This window comes from Vulpes vulpes, chromosome 6 (assembly GCF_048418805.1).
Source record: "Vulpes vulpes isolate BD-2025 chromosome 6, VulVul3, whole genome shotgun sequence".
In the NCBI taxonomy this organism is placed as follows: Eukaryota; Metazoa; Chordata; class Mammalia; order Carnivora; family Canidae; genus Vulpes; species Vulpes vulpes.
In genome coordinates this window covers 110,031,110-110,058,785 of record NC_132785.1, presented here as the reverse complement: position 1 = coordinate 110,058,785, position 27,676 = coordinate 110,031,110, and the positions used below count along the sequence as shown (strand labels likewise).

Sequence of the window (27,676 nt, the reverse complement as noted above, 5' to 3'; positions counted from 1 at the left end):
AGTGACAAGAAGGCAGAGTCCATCCACTTAATTGAGAAAGAACTTTCTGGTTGTCAGAGCAGTCCAGTAATGGAGCAGGCCTCCAGATAGGAGGAAGGAAACATGTTCACCATTACTGGAAGAGTTCAAACATGGCTAAATGGCCACTTGAGGAAATCTTAGAGAGGATAGTCAAGTTTCTGAAGAGGGGATGAGCTAAACGTCTTTAAGATCTTCAACCCCAAGAGTCTATGATTTTACTAAACATCCCAGAGAACAGAATGTCATTTTTAAACTGAATGCAATGTACTTGAAACTTTATGTGCCAAACACGATGCATTATAATATAGTAAAAAATTGACAGAAACAATAGAGGCAGGAAACTTTACAACATCTTTCTTTGTATGAAAGCAAATGAGAAAGAAACCATAATTGGGGAAATCTCTAGGAGTTCCTAAAGGCAAAAACAAAACAGAGTGCACTTTATGTTCACAATGTAGTAAACTGGGAAACAAATAATACAATAAAAAAGTAAACAGTAGTGGTTATCTTTGTGTGTCCAGCTGAGGCACATAACTATGCATATATATATATATATATATATATATATATATATATATATAGTGGAATAGTGGATATATAAATATATACATCTGCTTTATCCATTCATATGTTGATGGGCATCTGGATTCTTCCCATATTTTGGCTATTGTAGACATTGCTGCTATAAACATTGGGGTGCATGTGCCTCTTCGAGTCACTATGTTGGCATCCTTTCCACCTTCACTCTTGCCCTTAAAGTACACAAAGCTCTTATATACTTATAACCAATTATAATTTACTTAAGTCAACTGGGAGTTATTTTACTTATAATCAGTTCTAACTCATAAAAGCAAACCAGCAAACAGACAAAAAGAACAAACCTCAAACCACTTGAAAATTTCAACACTCTTTTCTATACAAGGCTCACTTCAGCAGTGAAGTACAAATGGAAGCTTTAGAATATTTAGACAGTAAAAAATGTACAAATGGCAAACTCAAGCCTATAACTAAAGCTACATTAAGAGGAAAATTCATAGCTTCAACAACTTATAGTACAGGGCTCTGTAACCAAATGGCCTAGTTAAAAATCCCTTTTTTAAAAAAAATAAATTAATTTTTATTGGTGTTCAATTTAACAACATACAGAATAACACCCAGTGCTCATCCCGTCAAGTGTCCCCCTCAGTGCCCGTCACCCATTCACCCCCACCCCCCGCCCACCTCCCCTTCCACCACCCCTAGTTCATTTCCCAGAGTTAGGAGTCTTTATGTTCTGTCTCCCTTCCTGATATTTCCCACACATTTCTTCTCCCTTCCCTTATATTCCCTTTCAAAAAATCCCTTTTCTACCATCTACTAGCTTCATAATCTTGTGTAAAGTTATCACATTGTGTCTCAGTTCCCACATCTGAAAATGGATGCAATTGCAGTACTTACCTCATAGGGTCCTATTGTGAGAATTAATTTATACAAGGAATATATTTCAAATAGTGCTTAGCACATAATATTATTAATGCTAGCCACTGATAATAATAATAATAATAGTAATAATAATAATAAGTAATGTATAACAAAGCATGCACACTGAAGCCATCTTTAAGGATGGGAAGCACTGGGCAGCCTCAAGGGCATTTTAGGGTTCTCAGGTCCCCCTATAGAATAAAGGCAGTGCAACCCTAGTACATGGCTGGCTGCTCCTCTCTTCACAGTGCTGTTTCTGCCTTGGGCTGAGAGGGCCTGGGCTGCTACCTGAGCATCTCAGTGCGAGTGTAGGAAAGATAAATGTGAGGCTGTCTTGGTGGGGTGACTCCCTCCTCACTTAACTGAGGGGCTCATGAGGTAGGAGAAGGACTTATGGGGCTCCCAGTGGTTTATGACAGTGGAGGTCACAGAAAGGGGACCATTGGGCCTAAAAATATACCCCCTCACCCCATCGCATCACTGATACCCCAAATTCCATGATCAGAAGGCAGATCATTCTTTACTGACTTCTGGGTTAACCAGGATGCATTCTAATCTTAACAACTACCTCTTTATCTTTGCAGATGGAAGCTGGAGTGACCCCTACCAACAATATGCATTCCTAAGGTGGTCAGATGGAGTGTGGGGCCTGAGTGAGGGATGCAGCCCCAGGCAGGAGGTATCCCATCATGGGGAGAATCTGTTATCTGGTAAGAACAGAATGCTGGAGTGAGCATCTTGATCCTGCCTGGACTGGTCTGTCCAGTTTCCTGCATTTTCATCCATCAACCTGGTGTTGGAGGAGATGTGGCTCCACTGTTTTGTGGAGGCTCCTCGTCCTTCAGGAGTCAGATGTACTACGTTCTAAAGAGTGAATCCGGGACATGCAGGATAGCCTGCTATGGCTGGATCCAGGGTGTTTAATCTTTCTGGGCCTCCAGGCAGCCATCCAGAGAGCCTGCCGCCCTATGCCCAGTGCTAGAAACTACCTCAGTCCTAACAACTACCAATCAATAATATATTCATAGTAGACAAATTCATCAATTAGTGACCATGTACTGAGTGCCAGACCCTGGGGACAGCAAGGCACAGTGGCGGGCAAGGCAATGTCCCTGCCTTCACAGAGTTCATGTCTATGCAGGAGGCAGACAAAAAAAATAAGAGAATAAGCAGAAATGATGTAATAGAGAATAATCAGTGCTCATAAACATAAAGCAGGGTGGGAGACATAGAAGGTGAAGAAGGACAGAAGAAACAGTGTAGGGAAGATGGGGACATCTGGGTAGAGACCTAAACAGTCAGGGAGCTATGCAAAGACCTGCAAAGGGTATTCAGTCTGAGGAGAGTGCCAGTGTTAAGGCCCTGGGTCAGGACCTGACTTTGCACAATGGTGAGAAAAGCGAGCAAGGGGCACGGAGGGAGGAGATGGGGTCTGACCCAGATGGAACAGATCCAGGAGAATGTGGCTTTCTACAGGGTAGAGAATGGGATGTGTTTGCTTCACTTAATTATGGGGTCCTTAAGTCAGGACTATAAACCCAGTTTAACCATACAGCATTCTGGGATGAGCACTGGACTGAGAGTCAAAAGATTATACGTTAGTCTGGCTCAGCATCTCATTTGCTGTGGGACCTTAGGCAAGGCAAGTCCCTTAACCTCTCCTTTTCTTCATTCTTCAACAATCATATTAGAAAAGTAGGGTCCTCTTCAGTTCCAAATCCTTGGAGTTTACAACCAGACACTATATTTCAGATGCAGAAAGCGAGGTTGTTATTCGAGAAAGAAGTGAAGGAGGAAGAAGAAGGAGAGGAAAATGAGAAGAAGGCAGAATCCTTACCAGACTCTAAATTCCTTGCCTCTGTAGACACCTAGCAGGATGGGAACATGTGAGGAGTGTTGCCAATACCTTGAAGGAGAGATTGCTTAGGAAAGTGACGACATGCTCTGTTCCTGACCATGTGTGGCACCAACATCCAGCAACACTGCCAGCATCAACACATCATTTGAAAAATGAAGGGGGTCTGAAACTCAAGTTGTCGTGAGAGCATCCAAGAATATGTAACAGAAATAATAAGAGAGCCAGTAAGAAGAAACTTGAACAAGCTCAAGGAGGGATATGTTGGAGTTTCATTTCCTGCAGGGATTGGGATACTTTTGCCAAGTGATAAGAAGAGTGGAGAGAAGAAAACATGGAGATGGAGGAGCTCCTGCAAGAAACGAAGGCTGGTGAACAGGCCCCCTGAAGTGATGACTGCCAGGACCATCCTTGGGAGGCACAGGGGGCGGGCCCAGGCCAGGGTCCCCTGGGCAGGTGCTCCTGAGGGTTTTCTTTGCTCTCTTCTCCTAAGATTGAAAATGCATTATAGGCGTGGTGGAGACAGAAGCTTTCCAGTGATGCATACAGCATAGGGCAGAGCCATTCTTTGGAGTTGAAAACACTCAAGTCTGAATCCTAGCTCACCTGTGTGACCTTGGGCAAATCCCCTAGCATCTCTACATTTAAAAAAGAAAAAAAAAAAAAAAGGATAATGTGAGTGATATCTACATCAAGGGATCAGTGCAGAGTTTATGTTAATATCAAATAGGGGGTAAAAAAAACAGTACTGCCCTTCCCCACCAGGGCTGAACCCATACCTGACGCAGATCATTTTTGCTATTGATAAAGGCCATATCATAATGTATGGCTGGTATTGACAGGATTTCCTGATACTGAGCCCTAGAACAACACGCTTACCTGGCTACCTGCAGCCCTGGACCTGCCCAACCCCAAGAACCCTCATGGGGCAGGAAGCACAGGGGCGAACTCCCAAAAGGAGGCAGGTGTGGGCAGAAGCTCTGCTGCACCTGCTCAGTGTCTCCACCCAACTCACCAATCAGATGAATCGGTCCCTAAAGGAGTGAGGAAGAAAGAGAGCTGGGGTGTTTCAGCAGGTGCTCCGTGTGGGAGAAACCTCAGAAGTAGGGAACAATCTAAATAGTGGGAGAAACCTCAGAAGTAGGGAACAATCTAAATAGATAAAATCAGAGGCTCTATACGACATGCTCAGCTCGGGAGCCAGGATCTGGGAAGTGGGCAGTAAATTGCCGCTTTCAACGATATCTTCAGGCTGGTTTGGTTTACTCGCTCTTTCATGTCAGTATTTATCAGGCATGCAACTGTGCCACGTTTTGTGCCAGCTGCTGGGGAGGACCCGGGAAAGCATTCCTGCCACCACTCCGCCGGTTCCGAGGCTGCGAACACGGTTTCGTACTCCTAGAGGTTTACGGATTGGACGCTACCCCTCGGGAACTCCGCGGCTCTTGACGTGCCCTATCCCATGTAGTCTGCAGAGCTCTGGAGCGCCCGTTATGATTACACGCCTCCTCTGCCGTTCGGAGTGGGAGATGAATATTTGAAGTTCTTCCTCCTGGAGGCACAGAGGGGGAGTGCAGGGCCAGACCAGAGTGCCTGATGGGTACATAGCAAAACACATCAATGTGAGATGGCCAGGTTTGTCCCTCAGCCACCTCCCTCGGTGGCCCATCATACATCACAGGCCAGGAAGGCTGAGAGGTCCCCAGGGGTAGCTTCAAAGCCCACCCTTCCTTAATGCAGTTCATGCCGCCTGCTTGGAGCTCATGGAAGACTGCTGGGCTCTGGCCGGCCTCGTTGTTTGGTTGGCTCTTTAGCCAGAGCTTTGGCTCCTTTCTCAAGGGCAGGGCTGCTCACCTTCCACTAGCACTGCTGTCTGGCTCGTGGGACCCTGTTTGGTCAGTGCAACTCTGCAGCTTATATGAGGGCAGAGGATTCCTCCCCAACACAGCCCCTCAGCTGCTCAGGACCTGCACGGATCTCTCACTGTTGCCCCACAAGGGCCTGCACGGATCTCTCACTGACTTGACTTGACTTGGTGGTGGCGGTGGGGCTCCCAGTCCTATGGTGGAAATGGTGGTACACACATTGTCCAAAAAGGAATTCTTCTCAGTGTGTGGGGTTTAATGGACCCCCCCCCCGATTTTTTATAATGTTGCTAATGAGCCAGAGAGAGGAACTAATATAATTCACCCATATACCGTCATGAAAATTAGCAGGACCCATGCAAGAAGACACACACCTTTTCATGATAGGAGCTTTAGGTGGAAAAAAACAGAAACCAACAAGGGCACGGGGGAAGGAGATGAACATTTAACCTGTTTAGTGTGTGTCTTAAATTGGGTTTCCCCAGAAGCAACCCAGAGACAGAGTATGGGAGCAAATAGCTTAATTGGGAGGTGATCCCAGGGAACATGAGGAGAAGAGGGGCAGAGACATAGAGAAGAAAAGGGAGCTGGTTACCACCATAGGACACTGGAGGTTAGTCCTCCTGGAGAGCTCTGGGAACAGCGTGGCACATGAGCCTCGTAAACACCAGCTCCCACCAATCTTGGGTGAGGGCGTGACATGCCTCAAGCTTGCCTTGTCATGGGAGGGCACAGCAAGGCTTCACAGCCATGGAAGCTCTTGGAAAAAAGAGATGCAGATGCCTTTAGGTGGAGATGAGGCCAGACTGCTCAGAGATGGTACAGACCTCGAGGCCACAGCTGGGGCTCTGACACTGTCTGCTGCACTGGGGAGCTGGTGCCTTCCAGGTGGTATGTCATTCGACCCTCATTATAACCTGGTGATGCAGGTGAGATGGTCAACAGTACTGACTGGGGGGAGCTGAGGGCTAGACGCTGCAGTGTTTGTCGACCAGAGTGTTATTCTTTACAACAGAGGAATTTTAGCATCTTTGCCTTCCCCAGCTAAATACCAGTGGTGCTCCCCTCTTCCCTAGCTGTTGCGACTAATTGGTGACCTGAACGGGAAAAGAAAGTCCTCCTTCCCCCTCCGCACTCACACAAGTGCTGGGAGGGGAGGATCTCCTGTAAGGCCACTTCACATTCTCCTACAGAGTCATAGTTATCGATCAGACTGAGAAGGATCTGAGCTGAAGGAACATAATTCTTGGAGCACACTTGACTTCTGTAAAATGGACATCCTTAAACTCGAAGTTGTGTTGAAGGTTTGAATATCGAACACGAAGGTAGCACAGTATCTGATATCAAGTAAGTGCTCAGAGAACTTAGCTATGTTACCAGTTGAGGGGCTCAGGAATCTTATGTCTCATCTCTTCCTTATTTCTCCCCTGCAACTTCTCTTTTTCTGTTTCCTGCCCAACTGCCCCTTTCCCTGTCCATTCTCCAGGAGACATTCAGGGCAGAGGGAAGAACTGGTGTTTGAGTCTCCATCCTCATGAAATAAAGGCGATTGGTCAGGTCAGAGTCATCTGTAAGCCACAGCTGGAGCAGGCCAGAGAAGGGCCAGCCAAGGTCCAGCCCCCAGGTGCTAGGGAGGGTTGGGTGGGTGTGTTCAGCAAGTAGGGCGCTCAGTGTGTGTCACATGCGCACCAGGCCATGCATCTGCACACTCATTAACACTAACGTGGAAGTAACCTTTACCTTAGCTGCCTTTTCTTCTTTGCTGTGGAGGCAGCTTTTTAAAAAGGAGCTTTTAGTGGCATCTGTAATATTCAAGGCATGCTCCGGTGGCCAGGCCATTGAAGTGGGGGACTCAGGCCAGCTAACATTTGCTTGGGTCGGGGTTATGAGCTATCATGAGCTGACTATAAGCAGAGGAGCCTCCTCCCGTGTTTGCTCTGGTGGCCAGGCCAGAGTCATTCCCAGCCCTGTACCACCTTCCACCTCCTCGATCAAGCTGAAAGGAGGGCCAGACCAATATAAGCATGATTGCAGCTGTGTGGGATGGTGGTGGCTAAAAGTGAATGAGTTTGACCTCTTCAAAGTGACATGTATCAAGCTCTGTGAGCAGGATTCAGCCTCAGTAATTTGCCCAGGAGATGAGGCTTCATCTGTGTAATGACCTCCTTCACGAGAGTCCTAACAGGATTTAACGGGAGCCTGCCACACGGAAGATACTGGGAACCCACTATTCCCTGCCTCCCAACAACACTCACTGTATTAATGTTCCCATTTTACAGATAGAGAAGGAAATTCGGAGCAAGGATTTGACTGCTGAGGCCACAGAGCTAGTGAGAAACACAATGGGGATTAGGATCCTTTGGACACCTATGTCTAGTCTGGGGTTTCTCAGCCTCGGACTGTTGACGTTTGAGGATAGATGATTCTTCATTGTGAGGACTGTCCTGTGCATTGTAGGATGATGAGCGGCATCCCTGGCTTCTCCCCACTAGATGCCAGTAGCACTCTTTCCACCCACTGCAAAGCCCAAAAATGTCTCCCTCCAGACACTGTCTCATCGACACTTCCCCAGCCCTTTCCAGGGGAAAACCTCCATTTCATGCTTCTAGAAAGAGCATGGTTAGAGGATGGCCCTCGGGCCCTAAATCTGGTAACATCAGAGGCTTAGTCTTCTGGCTCTCCCTGTAGGCTCTCCCCCGGAAAGCCTCTCCATCCATCAGTCCTGTGACAAGTCCTCCATTCATTCATTCATTATTCATTCATTCATTCACTCGTTTGTTCAATGACTATTTCTTGAATGCCCCCCATGCACCAGGAGAAAGAGAAACAATCAAAATTCTCCTGCCCTGATGGAGGTAATATTCTGGCCAACAGAAAGCACTTGGTAGATGTTATAACCCATGTGCCTGCTCTAACTCATTTTATTTTCACTATTTCACACTAAGCAGGGTTATTTTCACTTTCCCAGGTGCGATCTGAGGCATTGAGAGGTTAGATCACTTGCTCAGGTCGTGGTTAGGAAGCCATGGAGTTGAGGGTTAAGGCCAGGCACCAGGGCTCCAGGCCTGTGCACCTGCCCTTGCATTCTCCTGCCTTTTCAAATCTGCATCCTCACCCCACATCGCCTTCCCACTGTCTTGGATATCGCCACATAGAATTCCAGTGTCTTTTCAGATGCACAGGTAAATGTCATCTCCCCTCCACACCCAAAAAGGCCCCAATACCCCTGTGAACTGGGCCATTCTAATGTGTTGGTGGTGCTGTGCAGTTATGGCTTTCTCCTGCATTCCATACATCTTCATTCTCAAGTCCTGCTGGGTTTTTAAAGGAAGATTTTATTTATTTATTAGAGAGAAAGAGAGAAAGAAAGCACAAGCAGGGAGAAGGGGCAGGAGAGGGAAAAACAGACTCCATGCTGAGCAGAGAGCCCAACTTGGGACTTGATCCCAGGACCCTGGGATCACCACCTGAGCCCACTGAGCTTAACCCGCTGATCCACGCAGGCACCCCAGGTCCTGCTGGTTTCTAAGACAAATCTCTCATCTTCACCCCAATGACCTGGCTAGGCAATCCTATTTGTGTTCTCTTTTCATAGATGAGGAGACTGAGGATTGGAGAGGTCAAGTGCCTGGCTCAAAGCCACCCAACTAATAAAGGTTACAGTGTCCACATATATTCTGATCACAAAATTTGCACGATAAGCAAATTGTTTCATGTAAAATGTTCCATCGCTGCCCCTGCCTCAAGAGCCCCAACAAGGTAAGGACCATGGCTTATGCCGTGTCTGGATCTCTTACACAGAGTCTAGCACTTGTGCTGCTTCAAAGAACTGGAGCCACGTAGCCCAAGTTGCAAGGATGGAACCCGTTAATGTCCTAACGTTAATGTTCTGGAAGTCCACCAGAGGGCAGTGCTTTCCCCGTGAAAGAGGACACCCCAAGGCTGCTGCACAGTGTAACCGAGAGAGGCTCCTTTGAAGTGACCAAAGAATTTGAATTTGAAGTGGTTTCCAGCCACAGATGTGCACACGCATGCTATGTTTAGAATCTTGCTGGATATTCCAAACACGGGTGAAATCTTAAGGACTGCTACTTCTGCATTGCTAGAGAATAAACATGGTTTGCGCCCTAGTCTGACCTTTGGCATTTCCCAGCTATATATGACGCTGAGAAAGTCTTTCTTCATCTCCCTCCATGTGAGAATATCTGCTTGGTCTCCCTCATAGAAAAAGACCATGATGAGACTGAAACTGGACATGCGTGAAACTATAGATAGCTTTACAGAGATGCACTATTATAATTATGGATGTTATGAAATTAATTTAACTGTTAGTTCAGTAATTAATTTTGTACAAAAAGCATTCCCTGAAACCTTGCTACTTGGAGTGTGGTCCACGGATGAGCAGAACTGGCATCACTTGAGAGTTTGTTAGAAATACAGAAGGTAGCTCGTCATAGACCACAGAACTTATGTAGTGTGTATTTTAACAAGATCCTGAGGTGATTCACATGCCTAGTCAGGTTTGCCCCTAGCTAGAAAATGAATAGTTTAATGAATTAAGAAAATAGCAAGAAAAACAAGTTGTAGAATTTGTTTGGGAGTTAATACTGAGTTCTGTTCCGTTCAGTGATCCCCAGAATAGAGGTGTCCCCTCTGATGAGCCTGAGGCATGTTAAGCAAATTGTTTGCAAAGCTCAATAAAGATGTATCTGTAGGGGTGCCTGGATGGCTCAATGGTTGAGCATCTGCCTTTGGTTGAGGTCGTGATCCTGGGGTCCTGGGATCGAGTCCCACATTGGGCTCCTTGTGAGGAGCCTGCTTCTCCCTCTGCCTATGTCTCTGCCTCTCACTCTCTCTCTCTCTGTGTCTCTCATGAATAAATAAATAAAATCTTAAAAAAAAAAAGATATCCAAGTTTTGCCTTAGGGAGCTCGACTTGAAGTCGAAATAAAACATTTCATATTTAAACCAGTTAGGATAGGCTGAGTTATGCTGCAGTAGTAAACAACATGACATTTCAATGGCTTTAAAACTCCAAAGGTACATGGCCATTGCAGGTGGATGAGGGGCTCTGCTCCATCACTCAGGAACCCAGGCTGGATGGGGTTGCTCCATCCCAGACATTGCAGGGAAAGCGCTCTGGAGGGCCTTGCACTGGGAGTGATGTACCACTTTCACTCACAAATCATTTGGTCCAAACTAGTCACCTGATACCACCTGACCATGGGGCACGGGGGCAGGAAGTGCAACCTTATTCTGTACTTGCAAGGTAAGGAGCTATAAATATTCAGTGACCAGCACTAATAGTGACCACAAAGCTTATTCCTGAGTTGTTCAGAGCCACAGCTCCCAGAACTAGTTGTGTAGGAGCACTGATAAAGGACGGCTTGTTCAATGTGCAGATTTCGGAGCCTTTCTCCCTGAGATCTAATCCAGAATCAGGAATCTGTTTTAATAAGTGCCTTAAGGGGTCCTAATGCACCCCCTTTACAGGCCAGCATTTGGAGAACACTGGCTTTGAATTTTCCTGTCCTTGGGATGCCTGGGTGGCTCAGTGGTTTAGTGCCTGCCTTTGGACCAGGGCATGATCCTGGGGTCCCAGGGTCGAGTCCCGCTTTGGGCTCCCTGCGTGGAGCCTGCTCCTCCCTCTGCCTGTGTCTCTGCCTCTGTGTGTGTGTGTGTGTGTGTGTGTGTGTGTGTGTCTCTCATGAATAAATAAATAAAATCTTTTTTAAAAAATGAAATTTCCTGTCCTTTAACCCTGTCTTGAATTTACAAGGCACTGTATATATTTCCCAGGAACACATTTGTTAAAAAATCACCCCAAACCAGGATCCTCCAAACAACAGAAATTCAATGTCTCACAGTTCTGGAAGCCAGAAGTCCAAAATCAACATTTGTCAGCAGGGCTGGTTCTTTCTGGAGGCTCAGGGAACAATCCGTTCATACCTCTTTTCTAGCTTCTGGTGGCTGCTGGCAATCCTTGACATTTGCTGGCTTACAACTGTATGATTCCAACTTCTTCCTCCATCTTTTTTTTTTTTTTTTTAAGATTTTATTTATTTATTCACGAGAGACACAGAGGTAGAGGCAGAGACATAGGCAGAGGGAGAAGCAGGGTCCCTGCAGGGAGCCCGATGTGGGACTCAATCCCAGGACCCCGGGATCATGACCTGAGCCAAAGGCAGACACAACCACTGGGCCACCCAGGTGTCCCTTCCCCCATCTTTACCTGGCCTTCTCTGTGTGTCTGTATGTTCTGTTACAAGGGCACTCGAGTCAACCAAGATGATTTCTTTTCTTCTTTTCTCTTCTTTTCTCTTTTCTTCTTTCTTTTTTTTTTTAAGTAGGCTTCATGCCCAGGGTGGAGCCCAACCGGTGCGCAAACTCACCACCCTGAGATCAAGACCTGAGCTGAGATCAAGAGTCAGACGCTTAACCAACTGAGCCACCCAGGCGCCCTGATTTCATTTTTGAAATCCGTAATTTAATTCACCTGCAAAGATCGTTTATCGACATAGGATCACATTGGGAGAACACATCTTTCTGGGGCCCGCTATGGAATCCACTGCAGGCCCACATTCACACAGAACCCAGTCTTGCCTGCCCTCTCTGGACAGCCGAGAGTGGACTTTTCGAGCCACGCACCACAAGGGGTCAGGCTAGCCTTAGTTTTCCGCTGCTAGTTCCCTGCAGCACCCAGGAGCCCTTTCAATGCCCGAGAACATTTGCACTCCACTGTGAGGGTCAACCAGGGCAGGCTATGGGGCTGGGATCCCAGGCTCAGCAGCCAATTTCCCTCCCTAGTACCTCACACGAAACAGAAGGCTTGCATGCTAGGCGAGCATGTGATGGGCCTCACGTCCGTCCGTTTGTACAGCTGGCTCTGCCAAACCCCCAGGAAAGTTCCCTAACATTCCAGTAGCCTCAGGCCGATCTAGGACCAGGATGCTGCCGGCATTCCCCTTCTTAGCAGTGAGGGCTGTGTTCTTGACGACTCCCAAGGTTGGAGAATTCCAGGTGGATGGTCATAAGATATTATTAGGAAAATAGGTATGGGCATTCAGGTCATCAAATGATCGCTTATTTTTATATTCTCTAAAAGGTGGTAGTAATGGCAGCACATTAAATAGAACACCTCAATGTCATTCGACACATCTTGAATTAGTCGTAATGGCTCCTCAACAATTATTTTCCATTTAAGCAATTCCTTTGCTCGCCAGAAACATTTTAGCACATTCCGTAGGATATTATACCTCAAGCTTGCTTGGTTTTCAAGATGATGCCTAGGAAGAGGCACGTTCCTTTCTGTATGTGGTTTCTCATTCAGGAATGATGTGTCTGAAATGTGACAACACAGAGTCCCCACCTCACTGCCCCTAAGTCATAAACCGGAGAGACCTGCGGTTTCTCACTCAGGTGGTGGCAGGCAGACATGTAGAAAAACATCCGAAGGGACCAGAATTTGTCTGCAGCTGATTCACAGTAAAAGGATAGGATTTCTAGGAGTGTGGAGTGTCTGGGCCTGGCCTTCCCATCAAAATGGCCCAGTACCTCAGGCTGTCAGCTGTGTGGTCACCTGCTCAGAGCTCCACCCAACACTCAGCTTTGGCCTCTCATCCTTCTTCATTGCTTCCTGTGATTTCTATCCATGGCCAGTTGGTTTTTTCCATCATCTCATTGGTTTTGTGTTTGACATTTTCCCTCTTAGAATGTAAGCTTCTGGAGGTTGGGAACCTTGCTTGTTTTCCCTCTGCTGTGGCCCCGGAGCCCAAAACTGAGTAGGGCTTTCATAAGTCTTCTTAGAAACAATGAGCATCCACTTGCTTGTGTTTGGAGCTGACCTTCTTAGAGGACCTGCTTCCAGGACCTGTTGGCTGGTTGTGTGCAGAAATGTTTTCCTTTGTACAAAGAAAATCCTCTGCTAATTGTAAACCATTTCTTTTTGACCTGTAGATTTTTGTTAGAGTTTTCCATTTGCAAATGTGAATTATAATCTCCATGAGGAAAATTTTCTGTGGAATGTTTTCCAAAACATTGGCCTTCTGTCTCGACTGCCTGGAGATGTTCCAGAAAGGGTTTAAGGCAGGCCTGAGTTCCACCCTCTTGTCCAGTTGTGCCAGCCAGCTACCTTCCCTGTTGGCTGTGGGGGCCCTTGTCACTGCCCTTGGAAGAGAAGTGCAATGACTTCTGGGCAGAGTCTTGTCATCTGTGATCCCAGCTGGATACAGTCATCTCCAAGCTGTTTCAGTGTGAGCAAGTCACGTCTGTCTGTTCTTTGGGTCTTGGATTCCTTACTTCATTAATTCATTTGGCAAATGTTTATTGAGTGCCTGCTAGGTGCCTGGCACACCACTGGACACTGGGGTAGAATAGTGAGCAGTGAAAGCAGTGTTACCCTCCTGGAGCTTACAGTATAGATAAGAAGAGAGATGTTACCAAACAACTCATGGAGAGGTATTAAAATGTGACCATGACAAGTGGAGGGGAAGTCCCTGTTGATGTATGAGACCCTAATGGTAAGCAGGTAGAGCCAAAGGGAGGAGGGGCTAGAGCAGGGACAGCAAAGATGTTGGGGAGCACAGAGGCCAGAAACAAGACACCCAGGGGACCATGTCAGGGGACCTGGACTTTATCCTGAGAGTTGGGGAAAACCATAGATATATCTGAGTCTTTGAGTGGAGGTGTGAGCAACATAGAGCAGACATGAGCTCACTTTGCATTTAGAGAAGACACCACACTGCGGAGTGGACTGGAAATGGACCATAGTGGGAGACCATGGGCCACACAGGAGGTTAGTGTGGTGGTTCAGAGAGGACATGGTGGTCATGGGCAATCAGCCCATGAATATCTCTGAACACCTGCTCTGTACCAAATGGACAAAGAACCCTGTCCTCACAGAGCTGAAGTTTTAGCAAGAGGGGAGACCAACAGTAAACATAGTAAGTAAGGAAACTGGGATGTTGGGAAGCATTATGCACAAAGGAAAAAAGAAAAATAAATTGGTCTAAGTGAGATTGGGAATGGGGGGTAGTCGATGGCAGAGGTCTTTAGGAGGTAAAAATGACAATGTGCTATGATGGAGGTTGGGGGTTATATAGAGAGAAGCATCAAGGTCAGCTCCTAGATTTCTGGTTTGTGCCACTGAAGAATGGTTGCCAAAGAGCATACTTGAGCAAACATGCTCAGGTCTTTCTGATTCTATGGCCCTGTGGGCTCCATGGCAACGTCAGCAGCTGCAGGTGGGGCTGTAATCTGGTCTCTGCATCCCAGAGATCACCCTGCATGGAAAGCCACACAAGGATGGCCCACGTTGCATGGATGTGCGTGGATTGGCCCACACTGTGGGCAACTGGGGCTTCTGAAGCACCTCCATCAAACCTTCTCCCTGGGGTTGGCAGCCTCCGCCCTGGTGTGTACTTACTGATGGAGCTCAACAAACGTGTGATGTCGCAGACCACTGCCCTGGGCAAATGGCCCAGGGGCTGGGGTCCCGGGCTTTAGTTGCTCCAAGGTCTGTACACTCCCAGGGTTCTGGGTCACTTTGTCAGGGCTTCCCCTGAATGATGATTTCCTGTGGGATTTCAGTGACAAGAGCAATGGGGTCAACTGACCCCGAGACCTGACTCTGAACAGCCCCTGCTCTTTCCTCCCTAGAGAAAGCCGAGGCTTCCTGTTGGGCTCCCCTTGGGCCAGTGCCTGGTGTGGACAAAGGAAGATGATGGAAGAAGAGCCACAGTGAGCCTGCGCAGAATGCTTCCCACGAGCCAAAGAGCTTTCTGTGGATTATTCACCGAAGCCTCAGAGCAACTCTATGAGGTCAGTGCTATTAGTATCATCTTTCTCATTTTAGAGATGAGGTAATGAGGCTCGGTGAGCTGACATGAGTTGCTCAAGGTCACAGAGCTAGCGAGGCACGGAGCCGGATTCACACCCAGGCCGGCCCTTGCTCTGAACCGGTCTGCTCCAGCAGTCCGTGGAAGGGCACAGAGGTCACTGGAGCTGGGGGTGGGGTGGGCTTGGGGGACAGTGTTCAGACTCTAGTCCTGACTTTGCCCCATGTCATGTGGTAATTTGGAACAAGTCCATCTGCCACTCATCGATTCATTGAATATTGATTGAATGCCTCCCCTTCAAGGGCCAGGGCACAGGGAAGTCATGTCTCACATGAAGAGCTGCACATGGCAACTGCGACAAACACATAAGCACATCCTCTGGGTTACAGAGGGTAGGTGGTTTATGGAGCAAGGTGGAGGAGGGGGTGACACTGACTGTAGGAGACAGGGGTGGGGGTCTGGAAAGCTGTGGCCTTGAAAGAGAAAGACGCTTGCCAAGGCATTCCCGGACAGGCATGTCTGTGAGAGCAAAGGTATGAAGATGGCCTAGAGTGTTTCAGCACCTTCTGGTTGTCCCTATGGGTGGAGTAGAATTTCACAAAGCGTGGATTTGGACCTACAATTAGAACCTACATGAGGGGGCACCTGGGTGGTTGAGCATCTGCCTTTGGCTCAGGTCATGATCCTGGGGTCCTGGGATTGAGTCCTGAATCAGGCTCCCCATGGGGAGCCTGCTTCTCCCTCTGCCTATGTCTCTACCTCTCTCCCTGTGTCTCTCATGAATAAATAAATAAAATCTTTAGGAAAAAAGAAAAAGAACCTGCATGAGAACCACCTGGGTGGGCAGTGAGTGTTAGAATGCAGATTCCAGTGATGGATGGACTTGGCCTACCTTAGTCTGAGCATTGTCTGTTGGCTTCTGGTTTACACTGTTACCCACCAGCCAAGTGGACAAGGACTGGAGGGGACAGAAGTGAGGGGAGCAAAGTCAATACTGTGTCCATGGAGTGAGGAGAGTGTGAGTTAGGGCTACAGAGTTTCCAGAGGGGCCCAGAATGTTAAGAGGTGCTTGGTTGGAGTAAAGGACAGACGGGACCAGAGCTTGGACAGGAAAGGTAAGGCAGAGCAAGGAATCAAGGATAACTGAACCGTTGGCTTGTGCTATTGGGTGGAGGGGATATCAATAGCTTATGATATGTATTAACGTGTACATGTGGTCTCACGCCAAGCCCAGGTCCCATGGACTGAGTGCTGAAAGGGATGTCTTTGCATTTGTCCATTTGAAGGTCATTAATGATCTGTGTGGGACTCATTTTAGGAAAGAAGTAGGAGTCAGACATCAGTGGATTCCAGAGGAACAAGAGAACAAAAAATGGAACAGGTCAACCCGCTGTGTCCCCATGCTCTGGCTGGCAAGCCCAGTGAGTGCTCTTCTCAGAGGGAGAGCTTGGGGAATGTACAGTCTCCCCAGCCCAGGGCCCCAAACCCATGGGCTACTGCACGGTACTGGGACATCTCACCTAGTGGCTTCTTGGTGGTGGTAGGAGGAGTGGTGTTCTTCTCCCCACGTGGGTCCTCAGCACTTTTAAGATCCAGTGATTGTTGATGCATAGTGTGGAAGGGGGAGGATTGTCCTTTCCTAGGAAGTGCATCCTTCTGGTATCTTGGAGGCAGCAAACGACCATATCCCACCCTTAGGAGTGGATGCCTTCGTAGTTAGCATCTTTTCTGCAGAGTTTCTGTGCTCTGGCTGGTACTAGTGGTGTGATGGAAAATCTCCTGGTTTGGGAGACAGAGACTGGAGTTGGAATCCTGGCTCTGTGCCCGGCAGCTTTGTGGTTCTGTGAGACTGTTAAACCTCTCTGAGACTGAGTCTTCCTCTCTGCGGTGTACAGGAGTTGGATGGATTGACCTCACAGGTGCATCCCAGGGTTGAACTCTATTTCTCTGGAACGCTGGGGCAAATGTCTTGCGTAGATACAAACACTTGCCATCTCCAATGTCTTGTTTGGGGGTGTCCCCAGGCTCTGTCCTGAGTGCCATCCCAGGTGTATACTGGGGGCACCCCCCACACTGGGCACACTTGCCTCTGCCCCTCCCTGAGGCTTTACCCTGCATTCCTGAGTTCATCCCCCTGTTGTCTGCCACGGGGGCTCCCTAAACTCATCCTACTCTTTTTTCTCTTTTTTTTACTCTTTTTTCATCCTACTCATCTTTTCTTTTCTTTTCTTTTTTTTTTTTTTGCATTTTAAAATTTTTATTTAAATTTAATTAGCATATAATGTGTTAATGATTTCAGAGGTAGAGGTCAGTGATTCATTAGTCTATATAACACCTGGGTGGTTTGTCTCCCTCTCTGATTTTGTCTTGTTTTATTATTTCCTCTCTTCCCCTATGATCCTCTGTTTTGTTTCTTAAATTCCACATGTGAATGAGATCATATGATAATTATCTTTTTCTGATTGACTTATTTCACCTAGCATAATATCCTCTAGTTCCATTCATGTCATTGCAAATGGCAAGATTTCATTTTTTGATGGCTAAGTAGTAAGTAGTATTCCATTGTATATATACTCCACATCTTCTTTATCCATTCATCTGTCAATGGACAGTTGGGCTCTTTCCATAGTATGGCATCCTACCCCATCTTACACCTACATTGTCTTTGATCACTGGGGAAATGAGGACATTAAGGGCAATGTCATAATTTCTTTTAATGCTAACTTTTTTTAAATATAAAGAATTGTTCTTTATTTGAGGCCATTTCTCTCTCCCTTCATTTAATTGTTGTTACTGTTTTTTGAAAGACAGAGAGAATCCCAAGCAGGTTCCACACCCAGCATGGAGCCCCACATAGGCCTCGATCTTACAACCCTGAGATCATGACCTGAGCCAAAACCAAACATCAGATGCTTAACCAACTGAGCCACTCAGGTGCTCCCATTTAATTGTTAAGATGTCCATTCGTTTATGAAACATGGGTAACAGTAGACAGTAAGTAGTTCCTTCTACTGGCCTTACCTAAGAAAATGGATGTTTGCAATATCCATAGGGGTGCCTGCCTGAGATTTTGGGTATCTTATTGATTCATGAAATCCAAGTTTCTAGGTCTGAGTTTTAAGCCCAAATGGGGGTAGTAACAGTGTGTACTTGTACAGGATTGTTGTGTAGATTGAGATACTGCAGGCAGGCACAATGTCTGGGATATACTCATTAGCACCTTGCTGCCCCCACCTCCCCACCTCTCTCAGACAGTTGGAGGACCCGCTCCTGAGAATTCAGAGGAAGACAAGCAACCAGAGCTTCACAAAACTCTTCTGCCCAGGGTTGGCTGAGTATCTCACCCTTTCTGAAACTTACTGTCTGGAATCCCTTCTGGTTATTTGATGAAAAGAAGAGGGAAGTAAACACTACTCATTCATGCGCCCTTTGTTCCTTTGTTAATCTCACACCTCTTTCTGTCTAACTAACATGTTCTAGAATTGAGTACACAGTCGTGATGGGATACCACCAGGCTCCCATTTTGCTTGGAAGACAGACATTTTGAACCAACAGAAACTATATGTTGTGGTCAATTTTCTCATAAAGTCAGATGGAAAGAAGTATAATGAGATAGAATACAGGACCCTGGATATTTCTGCAAGTTGGCACTACCTTGAATCCTGAGCTTCCTGGCAACCATGGCAAAAAAGGAAAACATGTTCCTATTGTCCAGTATGGTATTTCCAAAGTTCCATCATTCTTAAACAGGCATTTTTATTTGTTTTGCCTTTCCTGTGGGTCTACCTAAATTTTAGCTTACTTGCTAAAAAAAAAAAAAAAATCAATACGATTATTTCATTTAGTTAAATTAAAAAGAAACCTTGACATTTTTATAGCTGCAAAACCACCATCACTAGCCACAAATAGGGGATAAACACATACATAAATGCATAATCATTTAGGTAAGGAATTGTCTGCTAATATAATTTAAAATAACCTGAAGTTATTCTGTCTGCCATTTAAAATGCACCAGCTATGCTGGGGTAATAAAATGACATATATAAGGTCAATTGCAGACAAACTTCTTTCTTGGCATAAAATTCAAGGAAATATTTATTGCAAAAGACACAGAAGTTCCATTCAAATGGATGTTTCTTATGAACTCTATAAAAGTTAAGGGCATAACATTAAATCTCAACACACTGAATGCTTTTCTGTGGGGAGGTGAAAAGTAGCAAGACAAGTGTGCTGTTTTTGAAGACCTAACTCAGGAGTTTGCAATTTTTTTCTGTTACAGGGACAGGCAGTAAAGACTTAGGATCTGTGGACCATATGGTCGCAGCTGCAACTCCTCTATTCTGACTTTGTATCCTGATGCAGCCACAGACAAGTAAACAAATGGGAGAGGGGATATTTCAATCAACTTTATTCGTGGACAATGGAATTTGAATTTTGTATAATTTTCACATTATTATTATTCTTAAAACCTTTTTCCAACCATTTAGAATATTCAAAACATCTTTAGCTTGTAGCCTTACAAAAACAGTTATGGGATGGATTTGGCCTGAGAGTTATCCTTTGCTGACTGCTGATCTAACTAAATCCTCGACAGGGACTCTGAGAACTTACTGGGGTGGAGAGCTGGTAGGTTCTGTCCACGATGGAAGGCTTCTCAGACCAGCAGCAAGGTCACATAAGGGGCTGGCAGCAGAGTTAGAACTAGAACCCAAATTTTTCCATTTTGAACTCCAGACCTGTCCCTTTCGAAGATGCTGCCTCTCTGGATGGAGGAGCATTTAGTCCATGCCAGGCCTGATGTAGGTATCTTTGTAAATTGAATGCCACTTAATCTTCCCAACATCCTTTGTGTGGTATCATGATCCCACCTCTGTAGATGGAGAAACAGAGGTTTAAAGAGGTTAGGAATTTAAAAACTGCTAAATCGTAAAGCCATAATTTATACCTAGGTCTTTTTGGTTCCAGGCACTTTGCTAAGGAATTGCCTTGACTTTGATAAAGAATCTTTTACCTGTCTTCTTTCTTCCACACCCAGGTTTATCCCCCGACAAGACTGCTCTTTGATTATAAGTGACTGGCTTGTGGGGACAGAAAACATGGCCCCATTTTTCAGTAGCATGTAAGTTCTGTGATGGATCAGGGCAGTGACAGAGAGCACAAGGGAGAAAGGTTCTGTTTTGTTTTCTTTCCTAGATTCTTCTTTTTAAGACAATTTTTTAAGACAATTTTATTCAGGTGTAATCGACATACAAAAATGGTGCATATTTAAAGTGTACAGTTTGATATTTTGACATATTTATATACCAACAAAACCATCACCACAATCAAGATAATTAACATATCAATTGTCCTCTCCACCTGAGTCTTCTTATGCCTTTTTATAATTACCCCCTTCTGCATCTCACTGCCTCCCCTTGTATCCAGGCAACCACTGATCCCTTTTGTCACTATAGATTAGTTTGCATTTTCTAGAAACCTACATAAATGGTAACATACAGTACATATTCTTTTTTGTCTTACTATTTCACTCGGCATAATTATTTTATAGTTTACTGTAGTATGCATGAAAAGTCCCTTCCTTTTCATTGCCAAGTAGCATTCCATCGTATGGATATACCTTTTTTTTTTTTAATTCCTTCACTTGTTGATGACATTTGGTTTGTTTCCAGTTTGGGGGTATTATAAATAAAGTTTCTAGGAACGTTCATGTACAAGCCTTCATATGAACATATGTTTTCATTTGTCTTGTATAAAAGATCTAGGAGTAGAATGGCTGGATCATATGTTAGGTATATGGCTTTTTATTTGTTTGTTTGATTTTTGGAAACTGCCAAGCTGTTTTCCAAACTAGTTGAAAATTCCATTTGTTCCACATTTTTGCCAACATTTGATACAGTCATTCCTTTAAACTTAGATATTCTAATAGGTGTGTGGTTTTTAACTTTCATTTTCCTAATGGCCGATGAGAGCTTAGGCTTCATTAATTACCATCAATGAATAGTGATAGTTTATTTTCCAACTAAAAATAATTGAACAGCTTTTCATGTGTGTACTTGCCATCTGTACATCTTCGTCGCTAGTCTCTGGTCAAATCTTTGCTCATTTTCTCATTGTTTTTAAAGGTCTTTATTCTGTATACATGTCCTTTATCATATTTATCATTATATCATGTCATATTTATGATTATAAATATTTCCTCCCAGTCTGTTGCTTGCTTTTTCTTTTTCTTAACAGCATCTTTCAAAGACTAGCACTTGTAAATTTTGACAAAGTCCAACTTACCATTGATTATGCTTTGGCATTTTATCTAAAAAGTCTTTGCAAACTCAAGATCCCAAAGGTTTTTCCCCTACGTTTTCCTTTGGGAGTTTCATAGATTTAGGTTTTATGTTTAAGCCTATGATGTATTTTGAATTAATTTTTTTATATGGTGTGAGGTATGGATTGAGGTTCAATTGTTTTCCATATGCCATATTCAATTGTTCCAGTCTCATTTGTTGAAAAAACTGTTCTCTGAATTTTATTTATACCTTTTTCAGAAATCAGGTGTTCATGTGTGTGGACCTATTTATGGATTCTGTATTCAGTTTTATTGATCTATTTGTCTATATTGATGCCAATATCATATGTCTTGATTACTGTAGCTTTATGGTGAGTCTTGAAATCAGATATAGTCCTCCACCTTTGTCTTCTGAAAGACTTTCCTTCTTTCTCATAAGGAAACAAAGCTGGAGTAGGTATGGAAAGTTCTGGTTCTCCTTGTTTGCCTGGTCAATGACTGGAAAGAATATCTGAAAGCAATCTTCTTCCATCCTCAGCCATCTCTGCTTAGCTCCAGTGGCTATTCTAGAGACACCTAAAATCCTAAGTTCTTGCTGTACCACAGTCCCAATCTGTCTGGAGAAAGTGGCTATATTGTGCCTCATGAGCAGGTATCAGTACCCAAGGAGAAGATGGTCAGTATACAGTGATCACATAGAAGGCCAATGAGTAGCTTGGCACTTGACTGCTCAGTAAGGATGCTTTGTGTTGGATTGTGACAAACTGACCCAATCAGAATTTCCCTTGAAGAGTAAGGGTGTGAAATGCAGACAGAGGTGGGGTTAGGGAGCAATAGATTGCCAGTTCTTTTTTTTTTTTTTTTTTTTTAAGATTATTTATTTATTTATTTATTTTTTAGAGAGAGAGAGGGAGAGAGAGTGAGCAAGCATGAGTAGGGAGGAAGGGCAGAGGGAGAGGGAGAAGCAGATTCTCCATGAGCAGGGAGCCCAATGTGGGGCTCGAACTCAAGACCCCAAGATCATGACCTGAACCAAAGGTAAACACTTAACTAACTGACTGAGCCACCCAGGTGCCCCTGTATTGCCAATTCTGAGAAGAAGTTGGCAACCTGATCCTTTGAGCTGTTCTGTCCTGAGCATGCTTCACTTCCCCTTCTTTTTTCTCTAAATGTGCTCTTTTTCCAAGAGGCTCCTGGTAAAACCTTGGCCATTCTCTAGGTCAAACAAGCCAGAGTCATCACGGACACCACTACTCCTCAACTCCCATCCACAATAAATCCCCAACAGCTGTTACATTTACCGTCCAATTCCACACCCCCCCATCCCCTCCTCTCCATCTCCCTGGCTACCATCTGGTCCAGGTGCCATCACCTCTGATGAACTGCTTCAGCAACACCCAACAAGTCTCTCAGCCTTCTTTCTAGCTATGCTCCCATCTGTTTACTACCCATCTTTCAGAGAAAAATTTTTATGATTAAACTTTATTTTGAGATAACTATGGATTCATATAAAATCGTAGGAAATAATATAGAGAGATTGCATGTGCCCTTCACTCAGTTTCCTCCAAGAGTAACCTCTTGCAAAACAACAGTACAATATCACAACCAAGGTATTGACCTTGATAGTCAGATATATCTGGTTCCCTTGCTGCAGTAGTCCCTGGTGACTGCTTGAACAAATTATGAACCCTGTGACTTAAAACAACAGAATTTATTCTCCTAGTTTTGGAGGCTAGAAGTCTGAAATCAAAGTGTCAAAAGGACTCTGTTCTCTGAAGGCTCTAGGAGAGACTCTTTCCTTGCCTCTTCCAGCTTCTGGTGGCTCCAGGCATTCCTTGGCTTGTTGCAGCAACATATACCAACATGTGGCTGTTGATTGCCACTTTGTTCTGACATAGAGCTAGAGAATGAAGCCAACAGAGAGGGAAGCAGAGCTGAAAAAAATCAGCTCTTGTTAAGACTTTTTGAATCCTTGACAAAAACTTGTGCTTGAAGAGAGAATTTCAATTTGGTGAGCTTCCCATCCCCCCCAATTCTTTTTTTTTTTTCTACTTGCAGCAAAAGAATTCTGATGAAATACATAGACTTACCATTGCAAGTCATTTTCTTTCTAGCCCTCAGTTTCCCCATCTGTAAAATTAAATAACTGTTTCATTTAATTCTTCAAACATATATTGAGCATGTATCGCCCAGTATTTGTGCTTACTACAGAATGATGATTTAGATCTAATCTTCCCCCTGCAAAAATTTGTAAGCATAAACCTATCTGTAATACACCCAGAGAATGGCTTATTGCTACTATGGACAAAGTGTTCTGGGACCACAGAGGATGTGCTTGATTTGGCCTTGGAGAAGTCTCCACTGAGGAGGTGACACAGATCCTAGGTCTTGAAGAATGGAGGGTTTTTCCTAGCAGAAAAAGCAGGAGAGGGCATTTTAGTTAACTATGAGCAAAACTCCAAAATAAGAAGCTCATGTTGTGTTTGGGAAATAGTAGTTCATTATGCCCTGAGCTTAAAATGTAAAAGGAAAAGAGATGGGTTCCAGATAAGGAGAGGTTGGCAGGACCTGGTTGCCATGGCCCTGAATGCGGTGTTGGGGGTTTGGGGCTTTCTCTTGCAGGAGAAACCAAAGTGGGGGAATGTGATGATCAGACTTGCATTTGGTAAGATTACATTTGTGAGCAAGAAAGACAGATTGTTGATGGGGAGAGATTGGAGGCAGAAGGACCAGTTGGGAAGTTATTGCAGTTGTGGAGGTGAAAAATGATGAGACTAAACCATGCATTCAGGGGTAATTTGCAAAGTGTTATGTGCTGGATATACGGAATTGGCATGTGGTAGGTGCTCAAAAAATGTTTGTGGAATAAACATTGCTGAGTGATGAGCATGTTGTGGGAGAGGATGGATTGATGATTTGAAGGTTATGAATTGGGTGATGGGTGGAGGAGGGTAAAGAAGAGAGTTGGTAGACATGTCAAAGCCTGAAGAGAAGCCAAATAAGGACTTCAGCGACTTTAGCAAGATGATTTTCATAGAGTAGCAGGGTGGGAAACCAGATTGCAGCACATCAAGTAGTGAAGACAGCAAATGTAGTGGCCACTTAGAGGAGATTAGAGGCTGAGAAAAGGAGAGAGAGCAGTAGCTGGGAGAGGGGAAAGTGGAATAGTGAACTTATTGGTTATCTTCCAAGCTCTGTCCTCTCTGTTCTAACAGAATCCCAATTTTGTTTAGGCTTCCATCCTACCTCAATGAAACCCTTTTAACTCAGAGTCACACAGATGGATACTGATCAATCTAAGTCAATCATGGTAATCCCATTCTTCTTTGCCATTGATTGACTCAAGAACATGAGCTTAAGTCTATCAGTGCAGGGCATTCCCCTGGCAACTGTTATTTATTATCCAGGGATGGGCACTTGACCTTGAGGTCCAATCAGACTAATCAAGTGTGACCATGGCTGCTATTGGCAACCAGATAACCACCAGGAGAGAAGCCAGTCTGAGGACTGGAGAGCTAGACCCTGATCTGAATGGTGCCCACAGACTGCCCTACATCCAGATTTCTCGTTAATGTGTAATAATAAATTTTATGATTGTTTAAACCATGTTAGTTGGGTGTTCTGTTATATGCAGCTGAAGGCATCACTAATGAATATCCGTGGATTTTATTTTATCTAAAACAGAGGATACCCAGGGTCAAGGGAGAAAGTTCAGAGAAGAGAAAGAAATTAAAAACACACAACAGAGGAAAGAGCTGATGGGAGAGAGTTGATGGCAGTAATTGTGTGCAAGACCACTGGTGGTGGAGCTGGCTTGGAAAGGAACAGGCAAAGTCCTTCCTCACAGTGTAGAAGAGAAAGTGGTGGGAAATTATGGGTAAATTTGGAGGTGGAGGAAAATTGACAGAGGGATCTGTGAGGACTCTTCAAACTTTACTACCTGCAAAGGTCAAGGAAGTGAGTGGCATCCCTTCTAGTCAAGGAAGTGAGTGGCATCAATTGACAAAATCGGACACCTCAGGTTGTATGTGCAGAGAAGAGAAGGACTGCCTTGCCCAAGAGTCATCTCCACAGAGGAGGAGGTTCTGAGTCAGGCCTCCAAGGATGTACAGACTTGGCATGGAGGGTGGCATGCTGTGCTTCCATTTCTCTTATCTCATTTAAATGCCACATCCCTGAGGAACTTATCAAAACCACAGGGGGAGATTAGGTTGGCTGCGGCAGGAAGTTCAAGGTGGGAAAGTCACAAAGGAATCAGATCCTGAAGGACCTGATGTGCCTGGGGTCCTTTAGGGGTCCTTAGGCTGGGGTCATTCACTGTGATGGGCTTTGATCAGTGTTTCTCAAACTTAAGTGGGCAACCAATGTCTTGTTAGCACCAGTTTTGACTTGAAATTGTTATATAAAAATACCTAAATATATATGGATATAAAACTAGATGTAGGGATCCCTGGGTGGCGCAGCGGTTTAGCGCCTGCCTTTGGCCCAGGGCGCGATCCTGGAGACCGGGGATCGAATCCTACATCGGGCTCTCGGTGCATGGAGCCTGCTTCTCCCTCTGCCTATGTCTCTGCCTCTCTCTCTCTCTCTCTCTGTGTGACTATCATAAATAAATAAAAATTAAAAAAATAAATTAAAAAAAACTAGATGTACATGCCTTATGCTTATATCTCTTATATGAATCATAAAACCAAGCCTAATTTACAAATTAAACACAACATGGGATAAAAATAATAAAATCCTACATTAATTTAGTGGACTAAATGATGATGTTTGCCGAAATGAAATTGCTACTCACAGGCAAATATGGCATTGACTGTTGCTGAGAGTGATGTCCTGATAAATTGTCTCTCCAGAAAAAAGAAAACCGGTTTCATAGTGTTTACTGATTTCTTACCCTGGCTCCTATCATAATTGCTGTGCTTCACAACTGGCTCTCAAAATATCTGAAAATGAAACAGGTCTTGTGAGCCAGAACAAGCCAGTTCCAGCACACTATTGCTTTCTAGGTTCTTTTGAACTCACTGTGCCTATTTTTCTGTGTATGCTGAACTAACTCAATTGTCCCCCCCGCCTTTCCATTCCAGTTCCTATAATACTTGTGTTTGTTTGGAAACTGTGAGGTAACATAATTGATCTTTCCTTTGCTTATTGTATCCTGTACATATTAAAGTAGTCATTATTCTTTTTTTTCGTTAACCTAAAATGAAATGCAAGTATTCTGTACTATCTAAAATTTATTATTCAGTTTCAAATTTCATACAGTAAGATGTTAAATGGTAAGGGGTGCCAGAGTATCCCAAACTATTTGGTTCCCTAGTTTTGGGTAACAAATGCCAAGAGTTCAGATAGCAAGGGGCATCGGCCCTATTTTTTTAATGTGGATTTTATTCAATTCCTGAGTTCAAATAGCAAATATTTAGTTAGCAAAGGAGACCTGCAGTACTCTTTGGCATGAAAACGATTGTTGATTAATGTCAACATGAGTACTGAAATATCAAGATAGTATTCAGTTATGTAAGGTGGGCTTCCAGATGATTCAGGCTATGCTTACATAAACTTTTGGATAATCACTGAAGTTTAAATACAAATTTAAGGATTTGTGTCTGTTAGAAATGCTTCAGCTGCAGGTAATTGAACACCTAGGCAGGAGTGGCTTAAATGTCAGGCATTTATTGCTTACTTACTAAGAAGACCAGTGGTAGACAGATGGTTCTGCAATGTCAAAATAACATAGAGGATCCAGGTTCTTCTATCTTTATCATCCGTCCAGGAGTGTTAGCTTTTTAGCTTGAAATATATTACCTCAAGGTCATAAAACTGCTACGGTGGCTCCACACATTGTGTGGTCATTCACATCAAAAATGAGTGGGAGGAGGTGGCTCCATACCCACCTATCTCTGATTAAGAAAGCTAGTTTTTCTAAGATCTTTCTAGCAGGTCATCATTTCCGTAGCCAAAACTTGATCGCATCACCACCTCTAACTACTAGAGAGACTGGGGAATGTAGTGCCTGGCTTTCCAGATTGTATCAGAGAAGGCAACAAGGGGATTATAGTAGAAGCATGGAAATGACTTCTTCATGACAATGAAGGCAATCTCAATGAAATTTGTAGAAGCTCTATGGGTATGTCTATGGAATCCTTAGCACCCAGAGATCCAAGCTTGGGAATCTGACTGAGGAAACTATCCATAGTTCCAGGCACTAGTGTTTGGAAAGCATTTACTATCATAGAACACATAGTAAATGCTCTGGGGCAAAGGAAGACCAGAGAGGGACACACACACACACACACACACCACAGGACTTAGCTAGGGGTTTACTAACACATCACTGTGTTGCACTAGGGTTTTAGAA

At 44.6% G+C, this 27,676-nt stretch overlaps 1 long non-coding RNA gene across 1 annotated transcript in view; it reads left to right on the top strand.

The window, feature by feature from the left end:
* The first annotated feature begins 2,065 nt into the window (after positions 1-2,065).
* The window catches only part of LOC140599404 (uncharacterized), a 68,489-nt gene continuing 42,878 nt past the window's right edge, over positions 2,066-27,676 (top strand). The window contains exons 1-2 of the long non-coding RNA XR_012002286.1: positions 2,066-2,192; positions 14,860-15,021. This is a non-coding gene — a long non-coding RNA (uncharacterized lncRNA). The remainder of the gene's footprint in view (positions 2,193-14,859; positions 15,022-27,676) is intronic.